The sequence below is a fragment of the Anser anser genome, assembly GCF_964211835.1.
Source record: "Anser anser genome assembly, chromosome: 5".
Lineage (NCBI taxonomy): Eukaryota > Metazoa > Chordata > Aves > Anseriformes > Anatidae > Anser > Anser anser.
The window spans coordinates 25,855,770-25,878,152 of NC_139725.1; positions in this window are offsets into that span (position 1 = coordinate 25,855,770).

Below are 22,383 nucleotides of genomic sequence, written 5' to 3' on the forward strand. Positions count from 1 at the left end.
GATCTGTGCAGTGAAAAGTATTTCTTTTAAAGTTTTCCATATTTATGTGCTCATGAGTATTACAAGGAAATGAACATATCTGCATAGAACAAATAGAGAAAGGAGACTAGTTTTAAGGAACATGATCACAGTTATATTTTATTTCAGTAACAAAAATCACACAATCATTAATCTGAAAACACTTGATATATAGTTGAACAAATGTTTATTAACAGCAATTTGTTGAGAAAAAAAATAAAGCTTTAATATGAGGCAGGTAGGTCACTTCAGGAATATGTTTCTTTTCTGACAAGCTGTTGAGATAACTCAATTTTTTCTGTAATCTTTTTTTTTTTTTTCAGCAGAAGCAAATCCAAACAGGAAATGAAAGGACAGCAGAAAATATTTACCTAAGAAAGCTGAAGATGTACTTTTTTTGGTTGTTTTTCTAAAAATCTGTGCTGCCAGTGGTCCTTAACTGCCCACAGAACCTCACTGTCTGGGAGAGAGAGGCACTGTCTGCTCTATTGAATCAGAAAGCACCATGCCAAATATTTTCTTCATCGTATACAGTAATCTTCTTAGAGGTAGCAATACCATTTTGCATGAGTAAGAGGAAATGTCTTTATCTAGTTTCATTGCCACTCATCTTCCAGCACAGGTGATGGTCAGAACTCGCATTTGAAATTTGGGTAATAGTATCATTTGGCTGTTTACTTGATATTAATGAACTTCCAGTGACTGTTGGTTTCTTATAAACTAGCAGTGTAGCACATGAATGGACAAGCAAAAGCAAAATTTTAATGAAAAGTCAATTTACAGTAACATCTCAATTGCTGACAGATTCTATCTTTTATATGCTATTGCAACTACAGTGCTCCTTTCACTGCTCATCCACTGTGTAAGCACTCAAGGGAAGGTATAAGAACTAATATAGAATAGAGTAATAGATTTGGTATTTGAGTCTTTGGAAAAATTATTCCTGTTTGGCAGTCAGCAAGAAGAGAGATAATGGAAAAATGAGAGGGAGGCTAACAGATTTCAAGATTCTGTTTTGAAGAAGAATGTTAAGCATTTCACTGACATTGATCCAACTAATGTATGTGGTTTCAAATGTATAAATGCACTTAGACATTCTGATGCTGTCTCTATAATCCCTTCAAAATTAAAGAAGTGCTGCTGAAGTCTGGGAATACATACACAGAAAGCTTGCAGGACCAAACACTATGACAGATGCATTTTGACATAGGAATGAAAAATAAAACACAGACATGCAACTCAAATCACTAATTACAATTTTTCCCTAGAATATGTAATGGTAACTATATGTTCATTGTAGAAATTGGTTTTATTTAAAGCTCTAGTGATTCACTAAATCCTGTAAAATAATTACATCCAAACGAAAACTTTGGGAAAAAAAATAAAAATAAAAAATAAAAGGAGGACTTGAGATTCCACAAACATCAAAATCAGAACCTTACACAGTCAGAAACTAACTTGTATAGATCTGACCCATCAAGGGAGATCATGGGATATGAGGAATAGAGGAATAGATGTGAAAAACAGCATGGCATGGAGAATGTTTTTTGCAGGACTGTGATTTACTGTGTCCGGGTGGGTAGCCTAGTGAAATTTTGGCCCCTGACTCTCTCTCCTTCACTGGGCTGAGTGGAGTTGCTCAATAGTGAAATCAATGCTTGCCAGTATAGCCTGGCTCCAGTTTCCCCTGGAGTAAGGGGATAATCCAAGGACAGATCATGAGTCTTACTCTGCAGCATCTTCCTCTAGTAAAGCCCCAGTTTATACCAAAGAAACCATTACATTAATTTTACATCAGTTAACATTTCAATTTAGATTCTTCAGCTACCTTCATGGAAATAATTACTGTCATATAAGATGGCAAGGGATGAAGTGTTTAATAGGTAATTAATTTTCTTTTCTTTTCTTTTCTTTTAATAATCACAAACTAATTAATGAGCATTTCATGTCAAATATCTAGAGTAGAAGAACACCTTATAAAATGAAGAATAGTATTTAAATTAGAAAAATGAGTTTGCAAGAACAGTATTATATCCTATTTCTGGAATTTCTATAGGATCCTTGTCTTGGCTAGGTTTCAAAGATCTATCAGTTGCATTCCTGAGCCTATCAGCCTTGCAAATCAGAGTTAATAAAAGTCAATCAGTGATTGTTTAACTTGCCTGCTACTGCCTGAAGCAGAATTACAAAAGCTAAATGTGTGTTCAGAACTCCACCAGGAGTTTCTGTCATCTAAGAACTCTGAGTGTATGACCTCATGGAAATTCTAAGAAATAAATATCCCACAACAGCTTGAAGAAACTTGCAGTTGCTATGCATTCATGTTGACAAAATAGGTAATCATGCATGAAGAATAGCAATGTTTTACTATCTGCCCTTCAAATGCTTCAGTTAGAAAGGTGAACTAATTGGTCTAAAGACCATGAATATTAAACAATTGACAAGGAGAAACTAAAAAATGGAATTCATTACAAAATAATTGGTTGATTGCCAAGTGAGAAGATTTATTAGAAATATAGGGTTAAATTGTCATGTGCATTAATCAGGTTTACTGCAGTTACAATCAGCTGTTCAATACTAAGCTTCCTTCTGAATATCTTGGCTGATTTACAATGACTTGTTCTCCTATACATAGTTTTCACTATGAACTTTCTTCAGTGTTAGTTCTCCTCCATTCTCAGATATGTAATATTTTGTTTCACAAAGAATTTCAAATACACTAGAGTCATTTGTTAATGCAAATTGGTTTTCTTTCATGAAATCATATCCTTTTGTAAAGGGTGGAGAGAGCATTTTAAAATGTTAAATCCAAGGAGAAACGCTATAAGTAGTTGTTATAGATATCAATCTGCAATTAACTTTCATGAATTTTGAAGTGAATTCGTAGTGTCATTCTTAAAGTAAATCTGGAGTCTAGTGATCCAGTACTACAATCCATATCTTTCATCTAAGGATGACTGAAAATGTTTTTCTCATACAAGGGGAATTGGAGATAGTGAAGATACTCATTTATTTTTAGTTCAGTCAGGAATTTTAGCTCAATTATTTTAGTAATAATATTTTAGTATGCTTTTTCTTTCAAAAACACCAGCATTTGTATTTGTTAATATATGTTCTAGAGTCTTAAAGCCATAAAAGCTCACAAGATCTGTATCTTGCTTCCACAGTTAGAAATCTAACACTGCATAATGATTAACTCAAAGTCTTATTGAACTATATACTTACCATTTTCAGTAACCTTAGTAGCGCAGGCATGTGGGACTGGGCAAGGTTCTCTCTAACTTGTTCACTGTCTGCCTTCAAATTGCTAATGGACTTGACCAAACAGGTATGGCCTTAGTCATCCCATCCCATCCACACTATAGGTAGGGGAATAATCAGGCAGATGTTTCAGCATAAGCTGAGTTTTAATTCTCAAACCACATCCCACACTGCTGCTTCTATTTTTCAAAGGTCATGCTGAACCATGGACTTGAGTTTGAAGAATAGAGACAGGAGAACAGCTCAAGTTTGAGAAGAGGTGTGGATCTGAGATAAAATTAGAGTAGAAAAGTACTGAGGAAGTCTTCATGTTGATTCTAATTATTATGAATTATGACACAATCTATGGGGAAAATAAAAGATTTTAAGCTTTGGAAAATAAGAAAAATAAAGTGCTGTGAAATTCTGCAAAATCAAGTCAAATTTGTTTTTTAGTTTCTTGTAATCAATTTCTCATTGATAAGCATAATAGGTCCAATATCTGATGTAGATTTACTTAATTTACTTTTTTCTTAATTTTAGAATGCATAGTGCAATGCAAAAGAGGATTGGAATAGAAACTAATACCAATGCATTATATTATTCAGATTCATTTTGATAAGAATATTTGGCCTGTCGTGAGAGTAGAATTTTTCTAAAAAATTCTTTGCTCTAAGTGTCCAAGTAAGTAAATCTCATAAAAGCTATCATTACATTTCCATACACCTAGATGAAAACATTTTCATTGGCTCTGGCACAAACTTCACTCCTATGAAGGCTTCAGACTTAATTCTGCTAGCTTTTCTCTTTCCTCTTGTTAATTCCTCAGGAATTTTGAGGGAGGATCACCCAAATAGGTGCTGATGGTTCATTTTCCCCTGAAGCTTTCAAAAGAAACTGTTGAAATGAAGAATGTTTAAAAAAAAAAAGAAAAAAAAAAAGTTCTCAGGTCACTTGCAGTCATCTTGTTTTACATACTTACCAGACTTTTACCATCAGAAAATGTGGCACATTTCTTTTAAAGCATCCTTTGCACGGCAGTTGTGTGAAACAATGATCTGTTGAATTTAATTCACAGATCAAAGAGGGAGGAAATTAACCAACACAGTAAATTGATTATTTCATGGGTGACATAACCAAGGCAATGATTTATCTTAATAAAGAGCAACATCCCTCTAGTCCTTAACTGAATTTCAGCCAATGCAATAATACTCAGTTGTTAATGACTTTGATGTTGATGTGGAAAAGTGAATGACTGTATAATCACTGAAATGGGACCTCATCACAGTTGGAAATGTTTAAGCCAAATCATTTTGGACTGTGAAAAGAGCCCTGAGTGGTATAGATTGGCTGGGTCCCAGATTTTCAGCCTTAACTAAACAGGGCCTGAAAACTTTATCATACTGCTATGCCTCAGGCTGGTCTGTAACTCTGACAGCCCCAGAGAATCGGAGTTTAATGTATATGTCTGTGGACTCACTGTGGAAAAAAAATTTAGGGCTTACAGCACCAATAATAAATACCTGTCTATCAACATCTAGCTAAAAGAGTAATTAGTTAAATCCATCTTTAGGAGAGGGAACAGAAGAAAGGAAACAGAAGTCAAATAGGAAAAATTGTACTGAAAGCTTATTTTTATATCCCGCATTACTAAATATGGTTTAAGAGGCTGAAATACAGCATTAGTCATTCATAGCAGCCTCCACCTCCTCCTTTACCCTTCCCTACCAACGCTTACAATAACAAACCAGGCTAAAATTAGAGCTGCTTTATAGTATGTTAATTTGATTATCATTGTTTCAGCACTGATTGAAAAGCTCACATCAAAGGGAAGGCTCCCCTGTACATCAAGTACAGCTTCCTTGACGCTGATGTTCAGGCCTTAGATCAGAGAAGGAAGCCAGGTCATTTTATTCCCCTCAGGTTTCCTTCAAAACTGCTCCACTCCTGGCGAAGGATTTCCAGCATTAACATTGCTCCATCTATCTCTTGTAGCTTTTCTTTTTAAAAAGACAGAGGAGTATTTACCACCCTCCCAACTGTACTTTGCCCCATGCATGCTATAAGAAATCAAGAGGGGATGAGGTAGCAAGAAGGTAATAGCCCAAACGGTACAGCTTTAGGTTTCTAACCTTCACTGGGAGGCAGCTGCAGGTATGGTTGGAGGAATTCCAAGCACTCACCCTGCTTGAATACCTCACAGCCCCCAGGCTCCAGAAACATGATACTCTGATGCTGATCATAAAAAAAAAAAAAAAAAAAAAAGCAAAGGATTGTTAAACTGCTCATCCAGGCCTGCAGCTGGGGGTGACTCAGAGTGCAGAGCTGGAAAAATGCCCATGTGGCAAGATTAGAAACTCATTTGTGTAGTTTATGTGGCCTTGCCAGGAGCCTCCGTTTTTTCCAAACCTCCTTCAGTTTATTAACTTTAAAAGCACTCCTTTCCTGTTGGGGATCTGGCATGGCTGCACTGAGGCAGCTCTTTCCCTTTTTGCATTAACATCACTTAAAGGCTTTCTTTCCTGTGCAAAATCTACTTGTGTGAGATCATCTGTGGAATTTTCAAATGTGCTCACCCTTTCTTTTCCTTTTCATTTTGTTCTTTGTCCCAGGGTTCAATTTAAATCCAAGTGCTTTTAAACTAACTGTATTCAGCAAGCCAGCACTATCAGGAATATATGTTATGAAAGCAGGAAAAGAAAAGGCCTTCTTGTCATCAAAACCATAATAATTATGTGTCAAATGTAATTACTACTCTGTGGGTAATACATCTAATACTAAGTGACAGAGTAAGCAGCCTGCAGAAGTAGAAAGTAACTGGTGGCCAGATCAAATTTGATATAAAATTAACCATCACGCTTAAATATTGTGTCTGCTAAAGTTCTACCAGAAAAGTGAAGGCAGAGGAAAAGTCTTTTTTTCCCTCTTTTAAAATAACTAATGCGCACAAACTTCTCAGTTTCCCCCACCTCCGTACAATGAATCACAACTGTTTTAAAATAAGAAACACTGTGCTAGAAATGTGCACATTACTAGGATCAAACTCTGGTGGAGGAGCTCATCTAACAGGAAGGAATAAAGTGTGGGAGTTTTCCTTGTTAACCCATTATGTTTCCACATTACGTTCACGTGCACACTTGACTCACTTAATAAGAAAAAAGCTTTTCATGTTTCTCTGACTTCTTTAAAATACATAAATTAATGAGCAGCTGGTGAAGCTGACATGTGCCTGTGAATTTGAGGACTACTGATACGTCAAGTCATATTCTGAAGGAGGAAAAAAGTGCTATGTCAAGAACCAATACTCTAAATATGACAGCATGTGTCAGAAAATTGTCCATTTTGAAAAACACGTCCTCTCCTTCCTAACACTGTTCTAAGTAAACACTTTAAAAACTTTTTTTCTGCTAATCTGCAATATCTGTGTTTTAGAGTTATACTATGAGTAAAATCAATTCATCTAATTATTACCTAAATAAATAAATGTTTGTAGAACTATCTTCTACCATAGTTAGCATAATATATGTAAGCGTATTTACTGATTTGTGTAATTTTGTGATAATTGTAAAGTTAAGAATAATAAGAATAAAGGATACACTGAGTGACTATAGATTATAATCCTCAATTCCATATGCTCCTGCTTGATAATCAGAACAAAAGGATTTCTGTACTTTTTTTTTTTTTTTTAACATGCATTGATTTTATTTCCATTCTCTTTAGGTTTCAGGAATAGTCTAAGAAATAAGTCCATTTGCAGAAATGTTTAATAAAATATTCATAAACTTTACAGACATTTGAAGACAAAAAAAATTTTGTGAAAATTTTTCAAAATAAATTTTCATTGAAATTCATCTCTACAATCTAAAATTTATTTGAGGTTTTAAAACTTCAAGTACTCCTCAAGCAACTAACAGTATTTAAATAACAATAAATAAATAAGTATTTAAATAAATTTTAAAAACTATCAGTATTTAAAATATTTTTAGGGGGGGGATAAAACCCAAAAACCAGAAACTCCTCACATTTTACCAGCTTTTGAGGGTTTTGTTTGAGATGTTTTTTCTTTTCTCTTTTGGCTTATTCTCGTTTATTCTACACACAAAACAAATCCAACTTTTTCTTTCCTACATTTGCATGCTTTTAAATGTTCTAGTAAAAACTGTTAAATTAAGCCCAAAGTTCCACCCCAATATTAGGTGGGAGAAAAGGCAGAAAACTCACTAATTTGATTTTGCATAGTGAATGCATCTGATGGTCATGTACCCTTCTGCTTTGTGAAAAAAAATGGGGAACACATTTCATTGACTGTCAAATTTTATGCATATTCATATGCAGGCACATATTTAGCAGCATTTGCTGTAAGTCTCAGAACACGAGTGTTTCTCATTTATTGTTATGATTTAGAACAACTGAATTATAGGAAAGTATTTCCACTAATTAGGCTCTCTGTTCTCCTGTGTTCACTTCTAGGAGAAATCTCACAAGTACTGTAAATGGCTAATTGGCACCAACTTTAATTTAAAAATGAAGAGCTCAACATAAAAGTTTTCAATGAAAAACTGGTCATGCCATAACCAAAGAGCAATGGAGTTATTTCCTCAAAAGCAAAGTTCTTGCTAATGGATCTGCTTTTGGGTCTGCCTGTTACACATACATTGGGTCTATCCATGGGTAATTCCTTTAAATCAAAACTTTTCCCAGTTCCACTGGCTAAATTACATAATACTAGCAGTGCTGTCTATATGCATAATTGTCAACGCTTGAGGAATACAGGCCAAAAAGCATTCTCTGACTTTCCACTGATAAATAAGACTGATGAAATGAATAGCTCAGAACTGCCAGGTTTGGTTATAGTTTCTGAAAAATTAAGCCAACATGAAAGAAATCATGTTTTCAAATGGTACTGTTCTCTGTAGACTGATACCCCAAATTATTAAACTCTACTTCTTGGGTCCCAAGTTCAATCTATACTTCTGCTCATCAGTCACCACTTGTTTCTTGAACTAAACAACACATCTGTAATACTCAACTTGACTAGAATTAGCTCCCAAAAGAAAAAAAAAAGTGTTTAAAATAGTTCTGACTTCTAAATTGGAAACACCTGTAAGAGTTATATCTTTTCCTGACATAAATTAGTGACAAGGAGTTCATATAAGAGGTGCAGACAGAAAAATAAAATAGTGTAATAAGCATTTCAGGTAACAGAAAAGAATTGCCACAAGTGGGTAGGTATGAGACAAGAATATGTGACCTCAGGCCATTGCCTTCCTATAACACCAAAATAGATGCTCGATACCCCTGTTGTGTTAACCAGAAAATGACTGCCTTAAGCAAGATCAAATGTCTCATTAGCACTTATAATAGCTACCATAAGATGAAAACAGATGAAAGAAGAAAGGATAAAATTCGAACAGTAGAATGAAAAAATCGATCCCTTTTGTTCTGTGGTGTGCTTTCTCCCTCAGATGGGGCCTCCCTCATAATTAACCTGATTTCAACAGACAAAGTCATTATAAACAGAGTTCGAGAAAACTTGATCCCAACTTTAATAATGTTCATATATACAGTGGAAGGTTCTTTTATTAACTATCAGTAATTCTGCTAAAGTATAAGATTTCTTCTTGAACAAAATTTTAATAATAATTTACTACTTCTCTCCAAAATTGTGACAGCATTTTAGCCAACCAGAACTTGTCTGTATCTCCTGTTTTCAATGAGAAAAACTCTGCCTCAGCCACTAGAAAAATAATGTCTTACTAGAATTCTAGAAATCCACCTTGATTCCATCTCATAAGGGAACTCACCCCTTAATTTATCCTAACGTATGGTCTGTGCTAGCCTATGAGTGGTTTTGTGAAGATACATGAATAATAATATTGATTCATGGTTTAGTTGAATGAATTTGATACATGGATAGGTCTACACAGAAACTCAGTACATGGAGTAAGGGACACCTACATGCAGTTGTATGTATTACATATAGCTTGGCTATAACTTCTCCCAACAAATGTTCAGCATAAGAATGTTAATAAGGATTTGTTTTAGGAAGAGAAGCAAAAGATCTGACGTCTACTCTAGTCACTCTGCATAGTGCATTATATAAACTGACAGATTTCATCTTTTAGAAAGGACTTTTTGGTAGAGACATGGAAGAATACAGTGGCTAGTGAAGCTGGGTGATGTAAAGATTTTTTTTGTCCTATACTTACATTTCTCTCAGCTATAACATCCAGGACACAAATTTTATTCAACTTAATGGGAGTACTTACAAAAAAAATAATGCACTGCTATAAGAGAAAGGAATAGTGTAAAATTGAGAATCTCTTTCCTCCTCATTTGTTATGGTATAGTAACACATGTACATTTTGATAAATACAAATAAATATTAATAGCGCTCAGGTTGCTGATATTACTTCATATCCACAAATAAAATCATTTGATTCTAATGACTTGAAAATGTAGATGTACTACCTATTTGGACCTAAGTGCATGAAAAAATATATATATATCAGAAACAGTTTGAATATTAGGAATTTTTCATGATTTTCCTGATTTCCACTTCCAAAACAAAAAAAAAAGAAAGAGAAAGAAAGAAAGAAAGGAAAGAAAGAAAGAAAGAAAGAAAGAGCAATAAAATCTTCAAATATGCACACCAAAGGGATATGTAACTAAAGTTAAGAGAATCACAAGGAAGATCTATTAAAATCCAAGTAATTTGTCTGTATTTAAGGATAAACTACCTGTGTGAAAAAGGTAGATAACCTTCTTCTGATATGATTTCCTTGGTGAAGGTGGTATTTATCTTCAGGTTCTCTGAATTAGTTCTGAAGCCCATTTTGCCTCCATGAAACAAATAAACAAATATACAATCAAACCCTTTGCAGCTGCTACAGCAGGAACTGAATGTCCAAAGGAGGAATGGAAACCTAGAATCAAATTCAAATTTCTTCACATTTATTTATCCAAGTGATTTATGAATATAATGATCTTCCACAGGAACTGGATAGCATCTTATTGAAAAATTCTTTATGGTTCAGTGGGTTGACACTAACTTCTTGTTTTCATATTTACAACTGAACATAAGTGGATATCATCATAAGAAAGTTTATTTTTGGCAGATCTTTCAGAAGTCACTTGAAAATGATACAAGGGCATGAGAGGATTCTCAAAAAAAAAAAATCCTTTGTGATATTTACTTTGCCACATTTATTTTGGTTACACCAGGCAAGAGCTTTCTTCTGAAGTGGACCAAATGAAATGCTAATGATATGTGGGGTGACATGTAATAGTATTGTGTGAAAGTGACTGCATTCACTTCACTGCATATTCACAATGTAAATCCAAAAATTACACAACATTTTAACTGCCCAGTATCATCTAGCAGCAGCTGTGAAAAATCCCCCACACTGATGAATGTGCTGGAGAAAATGCACAGCAGGTTCTCTGGAAGGTTCATGTTTTGCTAGTTTCCTACTTCGATTTATTGCTTCTGATTGAGGGACAAATGTTATGCATGCCGTCAACAATGGGAAATTGTACTTTTGCCATATTTTGCATGCTGACTTAATAAAAGTTCATAATTTCCATTCAAACAATATGTTATTCTTTCCATGTAGCCTTTTTATTCCTTCTTTTCTGTATCTAAGACCTTATTTTCTGTATCTAAGTAGAGCATATTCTGGGTATGCAGCCAGGTTCACCCCTGTCAGCAAGGACTGATGCAGTAAGAGTGTTCCGCCCCTTGGGATACACAAGACTACGCTATTCTGCAGGCTGTTCCAAATAACTTCAGTCCCTCAGCAAGTAGGAGATGAGAGGTTTGCCTTGCATATGCTTTCCTACCAAGGAAACTCTTCTCCTACAACTGATTAAATTAGTTTATAGTATATTCCTTTTTTTTTTTTTTAAATTATGTGATATTAGAATGACTGCAATGGATTCTTTCTATAATGAATCAATCTCTTGGAAACTCTTTTCTGGTACAAAATTATCAGTCTAATGCTATGCAAATTCTAAGAAGTTCTACAGTTAATCCAACTTATGCACACTTGTAGCTTTCCCTTGCCTTACTTTGCACTCTGTGGAATTGCCAGTGACTGAAATTATTTCTCCTTCAGGGAAAAAAAAAATAAATCTCTGTTTAAAAGTTATTATACTCTTGATGGCGTTTAATGGTTGAGGTTATAACTCTGATGGATAGTTAATAACTTCACAAATTTTGACAAGCATGACTCCCAATACCTTACTGTAAACCAGAGTCTTCGTTGTCACAAACAATTACTTGAAGACAGATTCAACTTTCATGATTCCTTAGATGCCAAGTCTCCATCTAAAACATGCAATTCAAATGGTGATATCTTCAGTTAGTCTTCAGATAAAGCAAAGCATGCTCTGTGGAGCTAGAGTGCTTGTAATAAGACATTAAGTCCCAGGGTCCTAGTTTACAGATCTTGGGGAAGGGAATCATTATAGCTAACAAGAAGTTATTCTTAAATCAAAACAGGTTAAGATATTTGGTAGATATGAATATGTGTATGTATAAATAAATTTATTCATAAAATCTAAAATATGCATTCTTAATACATTTTTTATAAAGATGGGGTAGTGAAGAAATAGGAGAAAAACTGCACTTAGTGTACTTACACTAAAGCCATAGAATCATAGCACAGTTTGGGTTGGAAGGGACCATAAACATCACCTAGTTCCAACTCCTCTGTGATGGGTAGGGACACTTCCCACTAGACCAGGTTGATCCATCCAACCTGGCCAAGGACTGGTGGCATCCACACCTTCTCTTGGGCAACCTGCTCACCACCTTCTGAGTAAAGAATTGCCTCCTAATATCTGATCTAAATCTTCCCTCTTTTAGTTTAAAACTGTCTTTGTTCTATCACTATCTGTCCATGTAAAATGTCATTCTCCATCTTTTTTATAATCCCCCTTGTGGTGCAATTGCCTAAAGTTAACTAGGAAAATAAAACTAACATTCACATTTTAAAGAAAATGTACAGTATTGAAGAGGCTTTCAGGGTAGGGTGTAGCTGCATTACCTGAGCGTTCCCTAGGCTTCCAACCTTAGATGCTATCGCACTGGGGGAACCTTGTGTGCTGGCTCTAAGGAACAGTTCGGAGCGTAGAGTGGAGTGGAGGCACCACGGCTAGACTCTGTGACCAGGTGGGGACTCGATTGTTCTTGTGCACACCGAGATCAATAAGCCACCCTTTTAGCTACTCTGAGCCAAAGACCTGTCATGTTTTGACAAATGCTGTACTCTAGTGTACTTTTGCTCATTATAATTTCATTATAATACCAAAACACACCTCCATCCCAAAAGCTACCCGCCTCCAAGGTGCGACCACCCCTCACTGAGCACGCGCTCTGAATTTCTCAGAGCCTATTCCTTTAAACAGAGATGGGAAAACTTTTCACCAATCGTAACTAAGATATGCTTGACTAGAGTCACTCAGGCTCCACCTAAAAGATAGAAAATAATATAAATTGGCCTAAGAGAGAGGGGGTGTCAGGGGAAGATGCTATCATTAAGATACCACCATCAGGAGAGATACCATCCTGAGGGAATACACCATCCCAAGGACCTCCTGACTCCTGGGATCAGTCGACAGGCTGAGCCTCTCTTCCCCCCCGTTGGGATGCCTTTGGGTGAGATTTGAACACTTGGTTATACTGTGTGTCTCCGCAGAAACTTAGAAATCTCTATAGAGTCTTTGTGCCTTTTAATGCGTTAATTTCAAGGCTGCGCAGCTGTGTATTTCATGCATGCTAGCTTGCTTTTGCAGACAGTAACTATCGCCAGCAATCCAAAGAACCTGTGTACCTGTTGCTGTAATAAATTGCACTTAACTGCATTGTTCCTAGCCGTGCTAGTTCTCATTGAATGTGACTAGAGTAAGGGCGGTTATACGTTACTGGTGAATCTGTGACCGTGGTAGTTCAGTGCTCTGAATCCGACCAGACCCATATCGGTTAATGCGTTATTGGTGAATCTGTGATTGTGATAGTTCAGTACCCTGAATCCGACCGGACCCCTAACAATTAATCGGCTACACCCCTTAACGTGACACCCCTTTAAGTAATGAAAGGCTGCAATGTGGTCTCCGCAGAACCTTCTTCTCTTCTCCTGCCTGCACAATGCAAGCCATCTTAGCTTTTCTTCATAGGAGAGGTGCCCCTATATTATATTACTTATACTTTCTAATTTCTTCCTAATATCTAATCTAAATCTACCCTCCTTTAGGTTAAAGCCATAACTTTTTGTACTATCACTACACTCCCTGACAAAGAGTCCCACCCCAGCCTTCCTGTAGGCTCCCTTTAGATACTGGAAGGCTGATATAAGGTCTCCGTTGGAGCCTTCTCTTCTCCAGGCTGAACAACCCCAACTCTGTCAGCCTCTCTTCTTAGGAGAGGTGCTCCAGCCCTTTGATCATTCTTGTGGCCCTCCTCTGGACTAACTCCAGTTGGACCTTGTCCTTCTTGTGCTGGAGGCCCCAGAACTGAACACATTACTCCAGGTGGGGTCTCAGAAGTGCAGAGTAGAGAGGGACAATCACCTCCCTTGACCTGCTGGTCATGCTTCTTTTGATGCAGCCCAGAATACAGTTGGCTTTCTGGGCTGCAAGCACACATTGCCAGCTCATGTTGAGCTTCTCATCAACCAGCACCCTCAGGTCCTTCTCAGGGTTGCTCTCAATCCATACTCCACTCAGTCTGTATTTATGCTTGGGATTGCCCCAGCCCAAATGCAGGACCTTGCAGTTGGCCTTGTTGAACCTCATGAGGTTCCTACAGGCTCACCTCTCAAGCCTGTCCAGATCCCTGTGGATGGCATCCTTTCCCTCCAACATGTTGACCACACCACACAGATTGGTGTCATTGGCAGACTTGCTGAGATTGCACTCAATCCTACTGCCCATGTCACTGACAAAGATGTTAAACAGTGCTGGTCCCAATACCGACCCCTGACGGACACTGCTTATCACTGGTCTCCACCTGGACATCGAGCTGTTGACCACAACTCTTTGAATATGAGCATACAGCCAATTTTTAACCACCAAGTAGTCCATCTGTCCAATCCATATCTCTCCAATTTAGAGACAAGGATATTATGTGAGACAGTATCAAGTGTTTCGCGCAACTCCAGGTAGATTACATCAGTTGCTCTTCCCTTATCCACCAATGCTGTAACCCCATCATAGAAGGCCACCACATTTGTAAGACATAATTTGCCCTTAGTGAAGCCCTGTTTGCTGTAACCAATCACCATGTGTATTAGCATGGTTTCCAGGAGGATCTCCTCCATGATCTTGCTGGGCACAGAGGTGAGACTGACTGGCCTGTAGATCTCCAAGTCTTTCTTTTCTCCCTTTTTAAAAATGAGGTTGTTTCCCCTTTTCCAGTCAGTAGGAACTTCACCAGACTGCCACAACTTCTCATATGTAATGGTTAGTGGCTTAGTAACTACATCTGCCAGTTCCCTCAGAACCTCCCTCAGTGTATCTCATCAGGTCCCACGGACTTAGCACCTTCAGGTTCCTTAGTTGGTTTCAAAACTGAATTTCTATATTTTCTACTTTCTATTTTTTAATATTTTCTACTCTCCCTCCACTATTTAAAATTTCTAAAAACCTCTTCCTTTCCTTTACAATTCTTCACAACAATTATTCTACCCATTTCCCTTCCAGCTACAATAAATATAGCGCTAATAGGGAGTTTTCTATATTCAATAAAACAACAAAAGTGGAAACAAAATTTACATATTGATTGTGAACTGATTATCAATTGTTCTTTCTTTTACAATTTTTCGAATATCTTTCTTAACTCAACTTCATCCCTTTAAAATCTTCTCCTTTATAACAAGTCTATATAGAGAGCAACCAAATCAAGAGTGATGAGGCCATGTATCAGCTTTGTCCCTTAGATCCACCCTCTGCTGTGATATACACAGTACACTTCCAAAAGAAAAATAGTTACTTCTTTTAACTCGTTGTAGAATTGACACAATTATATAGGAAAAAAATAATTCTCTTTGTTGTCACTTTTGCTGTTCCAAGACATACTGACAACTACTACTTAAGTTCAGCCTATTACAAAGCAGAGTGCACAATATATTACACAAAAATACACATGCAGATATACAATTGATTTGGTTTGAAGTTGCAAAGGCACATGACTAACGAGATATATCATAGGCTGTAAAACCAGAACTCTCAGGTTCTTAGAAAACCTGAGCTCCACTACTTTCCTTAGAAAAGTTTTGCATCTTTCTTCAAACGCAGAAAATTAACCTGATTTTTTTTCACAATACACTGACTATATAATTATGAAAATGTGTTTGATTCACATAAGTAACATAGAACCATATCCTGCATATGAGAAAAATGTATTTTTCCCCACAGAACGTATGGTCTCAGTTTTACAGAGGCGCCATCTGAAAAATAGTGCTACCTTAACAGAACTAGCAAAATAAATAAATAAATAAATACTGACACTAATAAGTATGATAAAATATTACTACCGTACTCTGTTTTGGTACAACAGCAGTATATTACATACACATAAAATGAACTTAAACAGGAAGGCACCTTTTTCAGAAAATCAGGAAAACAAATTCTGTTTTATAAATAGCTTGATCATGAAGTCATTCAAAACAATGGACCTTCCTTTCAACTAAAAAAAAAAAAAAATCTAAATGTCACTTCTAATATACAAGTCCAGATAAACTCAGTTCTTTTCCTAAGGGAAAAATTATTTTCATTGCACGGATGCTATTCATACTGTTTTTTTCACCTGTAAAAATATACTATATGCATATGAAGATAAGATATAATAAATGAAGATACATACTGACCAACAACAAAGTATTAACATTCATTACATACATTGGTAAAAGCCTTGGACTGCTTTTTGGTGTGGATACATACTGTCTGGAATTCATCCCCTATGTACTTTAACAAATACTGAAAAATACGTGGCTACTGATTATCAAGTTTAAATTACCTTGCCCTGCACAAAAACTGCAACTGGCTCCTCCAAAATACAAACAAAATAAGGAAGGAATGCAGGGGTTCCCTTCCCCCTTGGCCAAATGAATGTGTCTCTGTGTCCTGTCCGGGCTCAGAGCACAGGAAGCTGGGTTCAGCTGTCAGAGTGCCAACGTGAGACCCAGGAGAATAGCTGCTGCTCTTGCGCTGGCTTCCTGTGTGAACCCAGGCAGCAAACAATTCCCTCCCTGCCAAGGAAAAAATGAGAATAGCACTGGTCAAAAGCTGGCTTTTGCACTGTTAAATAAATGCAAGGCTCTAAGACACCCAGACTGTATGAAGAACAGTGGGATAGGCATAGAGATACAATTATTTCTGTTCCTAGTAGCTTCACAAGGGTCTTGATTGCTGAATATACCTGAAGTATTCAAATTTGTTTTCTCTTTTAAATTATCCAAGTTAGTCAAAGCAACATTGCTTTTTCTACTCTCCTTACTCTTACCTCTCCAGAGTTTGCAGGCAAAATACAATTGAAAATGGATGAAATATTCTTGTAGAGCCAGCTTGTTTACTTTTGCTTTTTCACATAATCAGGCTTCTTGTAATAGAGAAAAACAAAGATAAAATTGTCTGATTCTAACAATTTCAACACTTTTCATTAAGAAAACCAGGAATAATGAAGTCCTAGAGTTTGGCATTGTCACATCACTACCTAACATTATTCATTCATTTAACCGCTGTTATTGGACAATAAATGATACTTTCATTACTTGAAGAGCTATGGCTGTAACTGTGTTAGGAGCTCTTATATCAAAACCTCTTGTGGATTTATGGAGTTAAGATAATTTTTTAAATTTATAATGGAATAGAATGGGAAGGTAGTGGGGTTAGACGATGTTTGTATTGCATTGTTGCAGGTAGAACTGGTTTACTGAATTCAGTAAGTGATCCATCTTCCATTTTTCTGTTTGTCTTTCCTTCCATACATTCTTATTTTCATTTAATGAAAAAGGTAATACCTAATTTATTTAATTATAATATATTCCATTAATTGAACTTAGAAATAGACTTAACATTCTCAGACAAAATTGTACGGTTTACTTACTATTTCTTATGGAAAGATGGTGAAAAAAAAAAAAGCTAACAAACATTTGAAATAAATTTACTCAGTCCTAATGGAAAAATATTTTCCTGTAAATACTTGATTCTCCATTTACCCTATGGTATGACCAGAAAAAAAAAAGAAAAAAAAAAAGGATGGAAAATGGCCATTTCAGTGACCTTGTGTCCCTCCCTTAGAGGAAGACGGCTGACAGGTAGATATATGAACAGTTTGTTATTGCAGATTCCAGATCTTGTGATTATCTCTGACTCAACTTCTGGGGTTTTATCTGGAATTCCTGTGACAGGTCAAACAGTGTACTACTCCTTGTCTTTACCTTGTAGCGACCCCAGGTTAAAAATACACCTTACAATAATACACAACAGTTTCCAAAATTTCTACTTGAGTGGAATAAATGACAGCAAGCTCAAAAGTTAGGATAATACAAAAATATGTCTCACAATGTAGACTTCAGATTCAGAAGTATGTGATCACTGCCTGACTAAAATTTACTGTTCAACATAAGAACGGTTGATTCTGCTTGAATGTTATTAACTTCTTTTAATCTTATGTTTGTTACATTCATGGGGAGAAACACTACCATTTGTGGGTGCAGTCTTACGATTTCCTGTACCAAAGATAATTTTGTATTGCATCCATATTGCATTTGCAATGGAACAACCATGGGCTAAATTACATTTTATGCACAGTGACCTTAAATATAGTGGTCAAAGTATTTGAATACTTTGCATGAATTATTTTATCATGCATTATTTCATATTTCTTTCAATTATTTTACTAACATCGTATTGTGGCAAGTAACATTCTTCTAATGATGAAAAATGAACCATACGAATTACAATGGAAAATTGGGCAATTATCAGGAAAACAAATAATTAAGATAAGATTGACTGTAGGGAAGGAAATAAGACACCATATAAATAATGATTATATAATACTTTCTCTTTGATAGTCTGAGTTACTGCCCTTCCTTCACTCATAAAATGTTCTCGCCAGTTTTGTTCCTTCATACAGAAAATCCTAAAACTCTGTTTATGGAAGAAATAACTCAGCTGACATTGTAACGGCCAACTTCTTTTTAAAATGTCTATAAAGCACATATTTGCATAACTCTGCATGTTTCCAGGTGCAAAACATTACAGCTTCTGAATCAAAAAAAGCACATAACATGCTTAAGACCATCCTCTCCCAAGACAATGCCTTCGCTGAGGTTGAAATATAAGCAAATTATGATATTTTTATATGTTGAAGAAAGAAGCACATTTTCCCAAAACATATTATGTAACAAATACTAATGCAAATTTAAAAATAACTTGTGCCCTCATCGTGTCAAAATGCTTCACTGAACTGGTGAGCTTGTCATTACAGATATAATGCAGATGAAGTAAGAAGCAGACATACCTTACGTCTGCTTAGGCAAAGTAGACTACATAGAAATAGCTACATGGAAGCATTAAATGACATACCAGCATGACAATGAGAAAGTAAGCTTAAAATGCTGACTTATATGATGAGAATACTGATGGAGTTTTAAGTCCAATGTCTGGCTAGATAGATGGCCATTCCAGATCTTCCTCTGCTTTTATCTGTTTTTCTCATGCATCACTTGTCAACATTGAAAACAAAGACGCCATTCTGGTTAAAAATAACTTTTAAAAACTTGCTGTACTATTAATAAAATAGTTTTTTTTTTAGTGTTTTACCAAAGGATGTATCTTTTTATTATAAATGGTTGGATCAGTTCATTCAGAATCACCCCTAAGGCTCATAAGACTTGTGAACTCTCTTTTGTCAAGATACTCAAATACAAGATAATGGTATGTGTGTAGACATACCTGTAAATACCCAACTACATTTGTTACCTCTCAGTAGTTCTAGTGCAAATGGGTAAAACAGTCTGACTGTTGGAAGGTACTAAATACCTGTTTCTGGTACATAAGGTTATTAAAGCAAGATCTGATACAAATAAGTATAAAAATCTTCAAAATACATTCTTTGACTTAAACACAAAGCCCCAAACTGAAGTTAAAAATTCTGATTGCTTCATAGAACACCAGGGAATGCTTGACCAAACTGACATGAGAGCTATGCTTTGGATACTAAAGTTGAACTAAAATTTGGAGCTCTGGAAAACCTGGAAATCTGGAAAATCTGAAATGGCTCCTTTCCAGTGATGCAATGTTTGTTTTGATTATTTTATTACTGTCACTTATGTTCTTAACCTAATCCCTAGGAAATTATACCCACCTATATTTCCATATAGGTGAGGGAGTCTTCACAAATTACATTGGAAAAAAACATAGAGTTAAATATATGGTATCTAACAGAGGGAGTGTTGACAAAATATGTTTGCAGAAAGCATCTATTAATCAAAGAAATGCAAATATATGGTTAGAAAACTATCTTACAGAGTTCAAAACAGTGAACAGCACTGTCAGACAACACAGGTTAAATATTTAACTTCACATCAAAGCAGTTAATCAGAAATAGTCTGTGGTGTCTATATATTAAAGACATCTTTCTTTGTCAGAAGTCGCATTACTGTTTCTAGGACCATTCTGAGAGGCTAGTACTGTGGAGAGAAAATATGAATAGCACAGTCTGCTTATCACTAACCTAGTTCATATTTGGCATGCCATTACCCTGCACCAGAAAAGAAAAGAAAACAAAAAGGACATTCTGTAAGCAGATGATTTCATAGTTATGGGAATAGATAACAGTCATAAGATGGGCATCTCTTCTGCTTGCTCCTATTGCAAATGTATCCACTTTCCACCTTACTAGGTTCTCTTATTTCTTTTTACTGTAATTTTCCCAATTTCCGAATGATCAGTGTTCCCTGTACTGATAAATTATAAAAGGTAGTCTTAATATATGTAAAAGAATGACAAAAATTTATAGAAATCCATATGGTACCTAGAGGATAAAGTGCCAGTGTTCCCAAATATCCTTTGTGTTCTGGTACAAGAGATTATATACAACTAGAATTTAACCTGTCTGGCAACAATCCCAAAGAAGGGACTCAGCAAAAATACAACTATTAGAAAAGGAAAATAATGCTTACAGATGTTTGTGTATATTTAGTGGAAAAAATTACTTAAAGTATGTAAAATATATGCTTAAAATTATTCATTCATTAAGATGTATTATAGTGCTGATACATTTTGTGGTAACATTTCAATGGTTGCCTATTTCCCACCAATCACCAGTCTCAGCCTAGTTTACATTTCCTACTTCAAATTATTTTTCTTCTTACTTGTTCCTGACAGTTTCTCAGCACCCTCCCCTATTCTCCAGTGACAATTTGCTACTTTTTTTCTTGTAATTTCTTTCCAGTTTTCCATTCCTGCTGTTATACAAGTATTAGATCCTAGAAGTATTTGATATCTGCTCAGACTCCTAATTCTACAGTCCCATGACAGAGATGGCATGTAGGAGAGAAATGATAAACGCATCTAAATTCTTTTTTCTAGGTATTGTCGTTACAAAATGACTTTTTTTTTTTTTGGGGGGGGGGGGAGGAATGCACAAAATCAATTAAATATTTTTAGCAGATTTGAAATATATGTAAGGCATTTTTATCATTTGTGTTGGTTTAATTTATTATGCTAGAAAAGGTAACTCCAACATTTAAATAAAATAGTAAATTATACACATCTTGTTTGATTAAACAAAATGTAGGAGTTCAAAACCTGAAAGAAATTAATTGTTTGAAAACAAACACTAAGCTCCATGCAATTACAGAATCTTTCCTCACTATTAAGGTAATTTGCTAAGAATATGTGGGAGTAATTCTTACTGTTTCTTTAAAACTTGAACCTAATTTCACAATACATAAAATATAAAGCTGAGAGAACTAGTCAAGGTTGCTTTGAAATATTTTCTTTCAGTTTAGGTCCTTCTCTAACTACCTATTGTATTATTTAGAGTTACCACTTTCAATTGAGCAAATTCAATTTAAATTGAATGTTCATGTCCTTCTTTCCTCTGACTGGCAGTAGAGACAAAGACAGTATGTTTTGTAGGCTCCTATCTTTTCTTATGCTTTACTGAAGGAAAATGGTATTGAAAAGTATATACAGACAAAGAACTGTAGAAAACCCTTTTGTTTTTCTTCTATTTTTCTGGCTTTTTTTTTTTTTTGATTGCCTTTGTCATATGTGATAGGTCAGTGCTGCTCCTGCAGTTTCCTACTCAATGAATATGCCCCTTATAGCCGGCACAGAGCTCTGAGCTGCACTGTTCACAAATACTTTGCATTTTGTGTTCCTGTAATTCACTCATCTCTTGGCTAACTCACCTGTCAAGGGAAGCTGCACAAAACACCTGTGTGACTATATTCTACTCTGTTCTTACACTTTATGACAGAAATGATGGCTCTGTTTAGATGCTTTTGAATTACAGCATCACTTTTGAGCAGGCAAAAATGCTTTGTGCTTCCCTGTATTTCTTTTTAAGTTCTTCTTGTCTGTCTGTAAAAAAAATGATGGGTGAGATTTTCACAGAAGACAGGCCACTGTCTTTCAACATACAGCTGTTTCTCAGACCTGTTCTATGTGAACAATGTCCACATACCTCTTACTAAGATTTACCTAAAACAGTATGCAATATATGTATTGTGACAGACTATGTGCCTCCTGTATTTCTTTCAATCTCCCTTTGACCTAAAAGGGATCTCTGAACATGCAAAGAAGTCAGTATCTGCCAAAATGCTTGGTGTGGGTTTTGAAGACCTAATTACATCGCTGGCAGTGCTGATATGGCTGCATGTCCATGACTGCTGGTAAAGAACATCTGCTTTCTCTGGCAGACTGCTGTAATCATTTATGGTGTGGGACAGGTTCCTTCAATTTGTAGGCCTGACACAAAGCCTACTAACACTAACAGGCTATGTTCAAAACATGGACAGAAAGAAACCCACACTTTCTGCACCCTGTGAGAATCTCATGGAATTTACCAACTGGAGACTGAAATCTGACCAACTCCCAGAGAAGATGAAA